Source organism: Cryptomeria japonica, unplaced genomic scaffold (genome assembly GCF_030272615.1).
Source record: "Cryptomeria japonica unplaced genomic scaffold, Sugi_1.0 HiC_scaffold_374, whole genome shotgun sequence".
NCBI classification, from domain to species: domain Eukaryota; kingdom Viridiplantae; phylum Streptophyta; class Pinopsida; order Cupressales; family Cupressaceae; genus Cryptomeria; species Cryptomeria japonica.
Genome location: NW_026729195.1, coordinates 25,001 through 34,134, shown reverse-complemented (window position 1 = coordinate 34,134; position 9,134 = coordinate 25,001). Strand labels below are relative to the sequence as shown.

Genomic DNA, 9,134 nt, shown 5'->3' with positions numbered 1-9,134 from the left:
GCCCGGGTGGGTCGGCATCCCATGGGTGTCGAGTTGGGTGCCTGATGGGTGCTTCTTGTCAAGTTTTAGTCGTCGGGACTCATTTCGAGCCTTAGAGGTCGTTTCTTGTCCGGTTGCCCTGTCTTCGACCTGGGAACCCAATTTTGGTCCTCGGGTCCCATTTTTTTTTGTCTCGCATCCCACTTTTGGCCTGTGGCCTTTTCGGGGTCGATTCTCGTTTTGGGCATCAGAGCATGTTTCTTCTCCTAAAACCCAATATTTGTTTATTAAGTCTCGGAACACATTTTTGTTCTCGTGGACCCATCATGGGTCTTGGAACGCATTTGTGGTCCTTGGGTCCCATTTTGCATCCCGAAACTTGTGTTTTGGTGCTTGATCCCTATTTTGGGTGCCCACCTTGCACCAAGTGCGCACCCGGGGCAAACCGAGCGCCTTGGTGCACCGGGGCAAGATCGAGCGTGCACCCGAGGCGCCCCGAACATGCACCAAGGTGCACTCGGCCCACATGTGAGCGCAGGTCGTTGCGCCCGAGGTGGTGTGTGGGCACCGCGTTGCAGACGGGACACTGCACGCACACGACGCCCCGTCCAGGTGCACGCACGTAGGCCGGGCCGGGTGCACACCCGACGCCCTAGCAAGGTGCGCGCACCCGGGCAGGGCTCACACTTGGCGAACGGGGCGCACTTCGCGAGGGAGGGTGTGCACCTCGACGGGGGTGGGTGGCCGGGGTGGATTCGCACGTGGGTCGCGGTTTGCTAAGTACACACTGCGACAAGCTCATAACGGGTGCGATCATACCAGCGTTAGTGCACCGGATCCCATCAGAACTCCGCAGTTAAGCGCGCTTGGGCCGGAGTAGTACTAGGATGGGTGACCTCCCGGGAAGTCCCGGTGTTGCACCCTTTCTTAGTTTTTCGCCGGGCGTCGCAATGCTATTTGAATAAACCTTTTGCCCGTTTGCATTCTCGTCGGGGCCGGGCCGGGCCGGGGTGCGCTGCCCGCACTACCGCGCGCGCGGGGGCGACACCGAGCGCGCACCCGAGGCGCCCCGAGCACACAGGCCACGGTGCAACCCGGGCGTTGTGCGCGCACCCCGGTGCGCCCGAGGTGCTGCGCGCGCACCCAGGTGAAATCGGTGTGCACCTCGGCCAGTGCGCGCTCGGTCGAGTCGCGCACGTTGGCCAAGGTGCACGGTGATGTTTCTTACTCTAAGGTTCCGCACCAGACGCCCGGGACAGGTGAGCGAAGCTGGGCGGGGCCGGGTGCGCGGCCGGGGCAGGTGCACGCAGCTGGAGAGAGCTTTGGAGCACACCAGAGGTGCGCACCTTGGAGCACACTTCGGAGCGCACCAATGATGCGCTCCATTCAAAAGTTTCCTGAAAAGGCAAAAAAAGTTGAGATTATAGAATTTCCCACTTGAGAGATTGTAAAAAAAAAAAATTTAAAATGAAGGAAACGCGGGTGCCAAGGTGTGCGCGCCCGGGTGCGCAGCCCAGCCAAGGTGTGCGCACCAAGGCGCCCACCCTGGCGAAGGTGCACGCAAGGTGCGCACCCGAGGCAAACCGGACAATTAACCCAACTTTCGACTTCGCGCGCACCTGCGCACCTTGGAGCGCACTTCGGAGTGCTCCTTGTTGCGCACCAATCTTGGGCACCTCGGAGTGCACCATGGCGCCCACCAAGGTGCGCACCCGGGGCAAACCGAGCTCCGACTTCGTGCGCACCTTGGAGCGCACGAAAGGTGCGCACCATGGCGCCCACCAAGGTGCGCAGCCCAGCCAAGGCGTGCGCATCAAGGTGCGCACCCTGGCGAAGGTGCGCACCCGGGGCAAACCGAGCTCCGACTTCGTGCGCACCTTGGAGCGCACAAAGGGTGCGCAACCCAGCCAAGGTGTGCGCACCCCGGGCAAACCGAGCTCCGAATCGTGCGCACCTTGGAGCACACTTCGGAGCCCTCCTTGGTGCGCACCGATGTTGCGCACCTCGGAGCGCACCCGGGGAAAACAATGCAATTAACCCGACTTTCGACTTCATGGGCACCTCGGAGCGCTCTCGGGTTCGCACCTCGGAGCACACCGAGGTGCGCACCTTTGATGCGCTGCCTTCACCAATTTCCAGAAAAGGCAAGAAAACATTGAGAAGGTGTGCGCACCGAGGTGCCCACCCTGGCGAAGGTGCACGCGAGGTGCGCACCCGGGGCAAACCGGGCTCCGACTTCGTGCACGCCATGCTGCGCACCTTGGAGGGCCATGGTGCGCACCTTGGAGCACACTTCGGAGCGCTCAATGGTGCCCAACCCAGCCAAGGTGCCCACCGCGGCGAAGGTGCACGCGAGGTGCGCACCCGGGGCAAACCGGGCTCCGACTTCGTGCACGCCGCACCTTGGAGCACACTTCGGAGCGCTCCTTGGTGCGCACCAGGGCGCGCAACCCAGCCGAGGTGCCCACCCCGGCGAAGGTGCACGCGGGGTGCGCACCCGAGGCAAACCGGGCTCCGACTTCGTGCACGCCATGGTGCCCACCGCGGCGAAGGTGCACGCGAGGTGCGCACCCGGGGCAAACCGGGCTCCGACTTCGTGCACGCCGCACCTTGGAGCACACTTCGGAGCGCTCCTTGGTGCGCACCAGGGCGCGCAACCCAGCCGAGGTGCCCACCCCGGCGAAGGTGCACGCGAGGTGCGCACCCGGGGCAAACCGGGCTCCGACTTCGTGCACGCCATGGTGCCCACCGCGGCGAAGGTGCACGCGAGGTGCGCACCCGGGGCAAACCGGGCTCCGACTTCGTGCACGCCGCACCTTGGAGCACACTTCGGAGCGCTCCTTGGTGCGCACCATGGTGCCCACCAGGGCGCGCAACCCCGCCGAAGGTGCACGCGAGGTGCGCACCCGGGGCAAACCGGGCTCCGACTTCGTGCACGCCGCACCTTGGAGCACACTTCGGAGCGCTCCTTGGTGCGCACCAGGGCGCGCAACCCCGCCGAAGGTGCACGCGAGGTGCGCACCCGGGGCAAACCGGGCTCCGACTTCGTGCACGCCATGGTGCGCACCAGGGTGCCCACCGCGGCGAAGGTGCGCACCCGGGGCAAACCGGGCTCCGACTTCGTGCACGCCGCACCTTGGAGCACACTTCGGAGCGCTCCTTGGTGCGCACCAGGGCGCGCAACCCAGCCGAGGTGCCCACCCCGGCGAAGGTGCACGCGAGGTGCGCACCCGGGGCAAACCGGGCTCCGACTTCGTGCACGCCATGGTGCCCACCGCGGCGAAGGTGCGCACCCGGGGCAAACCGGGCTAGGACTTCGTGCACGCCGCACCTTGGAGCACACTTCGGAGCGCTCCTTGGTGCGCACCATGGTGCCCACCAGGCCGCGCAACCCAGCCAAGGTGTGCGCACCAAGGTGCACGCGAGGTGCGCACCCGGGGCAAACCGGGGTCCGGCTTCGTGCACGCCGCACCTTGGAGCACACATCGGGGCGCTCCCGGGTTCGCACCGGCGTTGCGCACCGTGGTGGGCACCTCGGAGCGCACCGTGGTGGGCACCTCGGAGCACACCAAGGTGGGCAGCGAGGTGCGCACCTTTGATGCGATGCCTTCACTAATTTCCATAAAAGGCAAAAGAAAACGAGATTTTAAAATTTCCGTTTTGAAAGATAGTGAGAAAAAGGGAATGCTGGTGCCATCTTGAGCCCGCCCTGGTGCGCAGCCCAGCCAAGGTGTGCGCACCAAGGTGCCCACCCTGGCGAAGGTGCGCGCCCGGGCAATTAACCCAACTTCCAACTTCGCGCGCGCCAGGGTGGGAGCGCACCCAACAACCGGGCCTGGGAAGAGCCAATGCGAGAAACCCCACCAAACGCTCTGACAAAAAAAGAGGGGGCGCTCCAGTAACCCCGCTTCGGAGCGCACCCTGGGCAAACCCAGCCAGGGTGCCCACCCCGGCCAAGGTGCAGGCGAGGTGCGCACCCGGGGCAAACCGGGCTCCGACAACGTGCACGCCGCACCTTGGAGCACACTTCGTAGCGCTCCCGGGTGCGCACCTCAGAGCACACCAAGGTGGGCAGCGAGGTGCGCACCTTTGATGCGCTGCCTTCACTAATTTCCAGAAAAGGCAAAAAAAAGAGGAGATTTTAAAATTTCCGTTTTGAAAGATAGTGAAAAAAACGGAACGCGGGTGCCATCTTGAGCCCGCCCGGGTGCACAGCCCAGGTAAGGTGCCCACCCTGGCAAAGGTGCGCACCCGGGCAATTAACCCTACTTCCGACTTCGTGCGCGCCAGGGTGGCAACCGGGCCTGGGAAGAGCCAATGCGAGAAACCCCACCAAACGCTCCGACAAAAAAAGAGGCGGCGCTCCAATAACCCCGCTTCGGAGCGCAGCCGGGGCAAACCCAGCCAAGGTGCCCACCCCGACGAAGGTGCACGCGAGGTGCGCACCCGGGGCAAACCGGGCTCCGACAACGTGCACGCAGCACCTTGGAGCACACTTCGAAGCACTCCCGGGTGCCCACCGGCGTTGCGCACCGTGGTGGGCAGCGAGGTGCGCACCTTTGATGCGCTGCCTTCACTAATTTCCAGAAAAGGCAAAAAAAAATGAGATTTTAAAATTTCCGTTTTGAAAGATAGTGAAAAAAACGGAACGCGGGTGCCATCTTGAGCCCGCCCTGGTGCGCAGCCCAGGCAAGGCATGCGCACCAAGGTGCCCACCCGCGGTGCACACCCGGGGCAAACCGGGCTCCGACTTCGTGCAGGCCGCACCTTGGAGCACACTTCGGAGCGCTCCTTGGTGCGCACCATGGTGCCCACCAGGGCGCACCCGGGGCAAACCGGGCTCCGACTTCGTGCACGCCGCACCTTGGAGCACACATCGGAGCGCTCCCAGGTTCGCACCAGCGTTGCGCACCTTTGATGCGCTGCCTTCACTAATTTCCAGAAAAGGCAAAAAAAAACGATATTTTAAAATTTCCGTTCTGAAAGATAGTGAAAAAAACGGAACGCGGGTGCCATCTTGAGCCCTTCCTGGTGCGCAGCCCAGGCAAGTTGTGCGCACCAAGGTGCCCACCCTGGCGGAGGTGCGCGCCCGGGGCAAACCGGGCTCCGACTTCGTGCACTGCATGGTGCCCACCAAGGCGCGCAACCCAGCCAAGGTGCCCACCGCAGCGAAGGTGCACGCGAGGTGCGCACCCGAGGTGCACACCCGGGGCAAACCGAGCTCCGACTTCGTGCACGCCGCACCTTGGAGCACACTTCAGAGCGCTCCTTGGTGCGCACCAGGGCGCGCAACCCAGCCAAGGTGCTCACCCCGGCGAAGGTGCACGCGAGGTGCGCACCCGGGGCAAGCCGGGCTCGGACTTCGTGCACGCCGCACCTTGGAGCACACATCGGAGCGCTCCCGGGTTCGCACCAGCATTGCGCACCTTTGATGCGCTGCCTTCACTAATTTCCAGAAAAGGCAAAAAAAAAAAAAAAAACGAGATTTTAAAATTTCCGTTTTGAAAGATAGTGAAAAAAACGGAACGCGGGTGCCATCTTGAGCCCGCCCTGGTGTGCAGCCCAGGCAAGTTGTGCGCACCAAGGCACCCACCCTGGCCAAGGTGGGTCACGGGGTGGGTCCTAGGGTGGGTAACGGGGTGGGTACTAAGGTGCGTGCCAAGGTGGGTCATGGGGTGGGTGCCAAGGTGGGCACCAGGGTGGGTGTGCACCAACCCTAGCCAGGGTAGGTCACGGGGTGGTTGTCGGGGTGGGCGTCAAGGAGCCAAGGTGGGTGGCAAGTAGCCAAGTTGCGTGCCAAGGTGGGTGTCGGGGTGGGTGCCAAGGATCCAAGGTGGGTGCCAAGGAACCAAGGTGGGTGTCTGGGTGGGTGCCGAGGTGGGAGCCAGGGTGGGTCCCAAGGTGAGTGCAAAGGTGGGTGCCAGGGTCAAGGTGAGTGCCAATGTGGGTTCCAAGGTGCCAGGGTCAGGGTGAGTGCCAATGTGGGTTCAAAGGTGCTAAGTTGGGTGCGAGGTTGGGTGCGAGGGTGGGTGGGTGCCAAGGTGTGCTAGGTGGAAGCCCGGGTGGGTCGGCATCCCATGGGTGTCGAGTTGGGTGCCTGATGGGTGCTTCTTGTCAAGTTTTAGTCGTCGGGACTCATTTCGAGCCTTAGAGGTCGTTTCTTGTCCGGTTGCCCTGTCTTCGACCTGGGAACCCAATTTTGGTCCTCGGGTCCCATTTTTTTTTGTCTCGCATCCCACTTTTGGCCTGTGGCCTTTTCGGGGTCGATTCTCGTTTTGGGCATCAGAGCATGTTTCTTCTCCTAAAACCCAATATTTGTTTATTAAGTCTCGGAACACATTTTTGTTCTCGTGGACCCATCATGGGTCTTGGAACGCATTTGTGGTCCTTGGGTCCCATTTTGCATCCCGAAACTTGTGTTTTGGTGCTTGATCCCTATTTTGGGTGCCCACCTTGCACCAAGTGCGCACCCGGGGCAAACCGAGCGCCTTGGTGCACCGGGGCAAGATCGAGCGTGCACCCGAGGCGCCCCGAACATGCACCAAGGTGCACTCGGCCCACATGTGAGCGCAGGTCGTTGCGCCCGAGGTGGTGTGTGGGCACCGCGTTGCAGACGGGACACTGCACGCACACGACGCCCCGTCCAGGTGCACGCACGTAGGCCGGGCCGGGTGCACACCCGACGCCCTAGCAAGGTGCGCGCACCCGGGCAGGGCTCACACTTGGCGAACGGGGCGCACTTCGCGAGGGAGGGTGTGCACCTCGACGGGGGTGGGTGGCCGGGGTGGATTCGCACGTGGGTCGCGGTTTGCTAAGTACACACTGCGACAAGCTCATAACGGGTGCGATCATACCAGCGTTAGTGCACCGGATCCCATCAGAACTCCGCAGTTAAGCGCGCTTGGGCCGGAGTAGTACTGGGATGGGTGACCTCCCGGGAAGTCCCGGTGTTGCACCCTTTTTTAGTTTTTCGCCGGGCGTCGCAATGCTATTTGAATAAACCTTTTGCCCGTTTGCGTTCTCGTCGGGGCCGGGCCGGGCCGGGGTGCGCTGCCCGCACTACCGCGCGCGCGGGGGCGACACCGAGCGCGCACCCGAGGCGCCCCGAGCACACAGGCCACGGTGCAACCCGGGCGTTGTGCGCGCACCCCGGTGCGCCCGAGGTGCTGCGCGCGCACCCAGGTGAAATCGGTGTGCACCTCGGCCAGTGCGCGCTCGGTCGAGTCGCGCACGTTGGCCAAGGTGCACGGTGATGTTTCTTACTCTAAGGTTCCGCACCAGACGCCCGGGACAGGTGAGCGAAGCTGGGCGGGGCCGGGTGCGCGGCCGGGGCAGGTGCACGCAGCTAGAGAGAGCTTTGGAGCACACCAGAGGTGCGCACCTTGGAGCACACTTCGGAGCGCACCAATGATGCGCTCCATTCAAAAGTTTCCTGAAAAGGCAAAAAAAGTTGAGATTATAGAATTTCCCACTTGAGAGATTGTAAAAAAAAAAAATTTAAAATGAAGGAAACGCGGGTGCCAAGGTGTGCGCGCCCGGGTGCGCAGCCCAGCCAAGGTGTGCGCACCAAGGCGCCCACCCTGGCGAAGGTGCACGCAAGGTGCGCACCCGAGGCAAACCGGACAATTAACCCAACTTTCGACTTCGCGCGCACCTGCGCACCTTGGAGCGCACTTCGGAGCGCTCCTTGGTGCGCACCAATCTTGGGCACCTCGGAGTGCACCATGGCGCCCACCAAGGTGCGCACCCGGGGCAAACCGAGCTCCGACTTCGTGCGCACCTTGGAGCGCACGAAAGGTGCGCACCATGGCGCCCACCAAGGTGCGCAGCCCAGCCAAGGCGTGCGCATCAAGGTGCGCACCCTGGCGAAGGTGCGCACCCGGGGCAAACCGAGCTCCGACTTCGTGCGCACCTTGGAGCGCACAAAGGGTGCGCAACCCAGCCAAGGTGTGCGCACCCCGGGCAAACCGAGCTCCGAATCGTGCGCACCTTGGAGCACACTTCGGAGCCCTCCTTGGTGCGCACCGATGTTGCGCACCTCGGAGCGCACCCGGGGAAAACAATGCAATTAACCCGACTTTCGACTTCGTGGGCACCTCGGAGCGCTCTCGGGTTCGCACCTCGGAGCACACCGAGGTGCGCACCTTTGATGCGCTGCCTTCACCAATTTCCAGAAAAGGCAAGAAAACATTGAGAAGGTGTGCGCACCGAGGTGCCCACCCTGGCGAAGGTGCACGCGAGGTGCGCACCCGAGGCAAACCGGGCTCCGACTTCGTGCACGCCATGCTGCGCACCTTGGAGGGCCATGGTGCGCACCTTGGAGCACACTTCGGAGCGCTCAATGGTGCCCAACCCAGCCAAGGTGCCCACCGCGGCGAAGGTGCACGCGAGGTGCGCACCCGGGGCAAACCGGGCTCCGACTTCGTGCACGCCGCACCTTGGAGCACACTTCGGAGCGCTCCTTGGTGCGCACCAGGGCGCGCAACCCAGCCGAGGTGCCCACCCCGGCGAAGGTGCACGCGGGGTGCGCACCCGGGGCAAACCGGGCTCCGACTTCGTGCACGCCATGGTGCCCACCGCGCCAAGGTGCACGCGAGGTGCGCACCCGGGGCAAACCGGGCTCCGACTTCGTGCACGCCGCACCTTGGAGCACACTTCGGAGCGCTCCTTGGTGCGCACCAGGGCGCGCAACCCAGCCGAGGTGCCCACCCCGGCGAAGGTGCACGCGAGGTGCGCACCCGGGGCAAACCGGGCTCCGACTTCGTGCACGCCATGGTGCCCACCGCGGCGAAGGTGCACGCGAGGTGCGCACCCGGGGCAAACCGGGCTCCGACTTCGTGCACGCCGCACCTTGGAGCACACTTCGGAGCGCTCCTTGGTGCGCACCATGGTGCCCACCAGGGCGCGCAACCCCACCAAACGCTCGGACAAAAAAAGAGGGGCCGCTCCAATAACCCCACTTCGGAGCGCACCAGAAACCCCACTGGACGCTTGGGCAAAAAAGTAATGCGCACCCGAAGCCCCTACCCAGAAATCCCCAGTTCGGACATGGGGAGCTGCAACGGTAAAAAGCCTCACTAAACTCTCGGACGGAAAGGTGGCTCGAGGGTAATGCCCGAAACCCCACTTCCACTTCCGCTCTTCGGAGCCCCGCC

At 63.6% G+C, this 9,134-nt stretch overlaps 2 non-coding genes across 2 annotated transcripts; both read left to right on the top strand.

Annotated features, from left to right (window-relative positions):
* Positions 1–784: 784 nt before the first annotated feature.
* Positions 785–903, top strand: LOC131871143 (5S ribosomal RNA). Its single transcript, XR_009369417.1, has one exon. It is a non-coding gene; the product is annotated as a 5S ribosomal RNA (ribosomal RNA).
* A 5,916-nt stretch (positions 904–6,819) lies between these two features.
* On the top strand, positions 6,820–6,938 carry LOC131871155 (5S ribosomal RNA). The gene has a single exon (XR_009369429.1). It is a non-coding gene; the product is annotated as a 5S ribosomal RNA (ribosomal RNA).
* Positions 6,939–9,134: the final 2,196 nt, after the last annotated feature.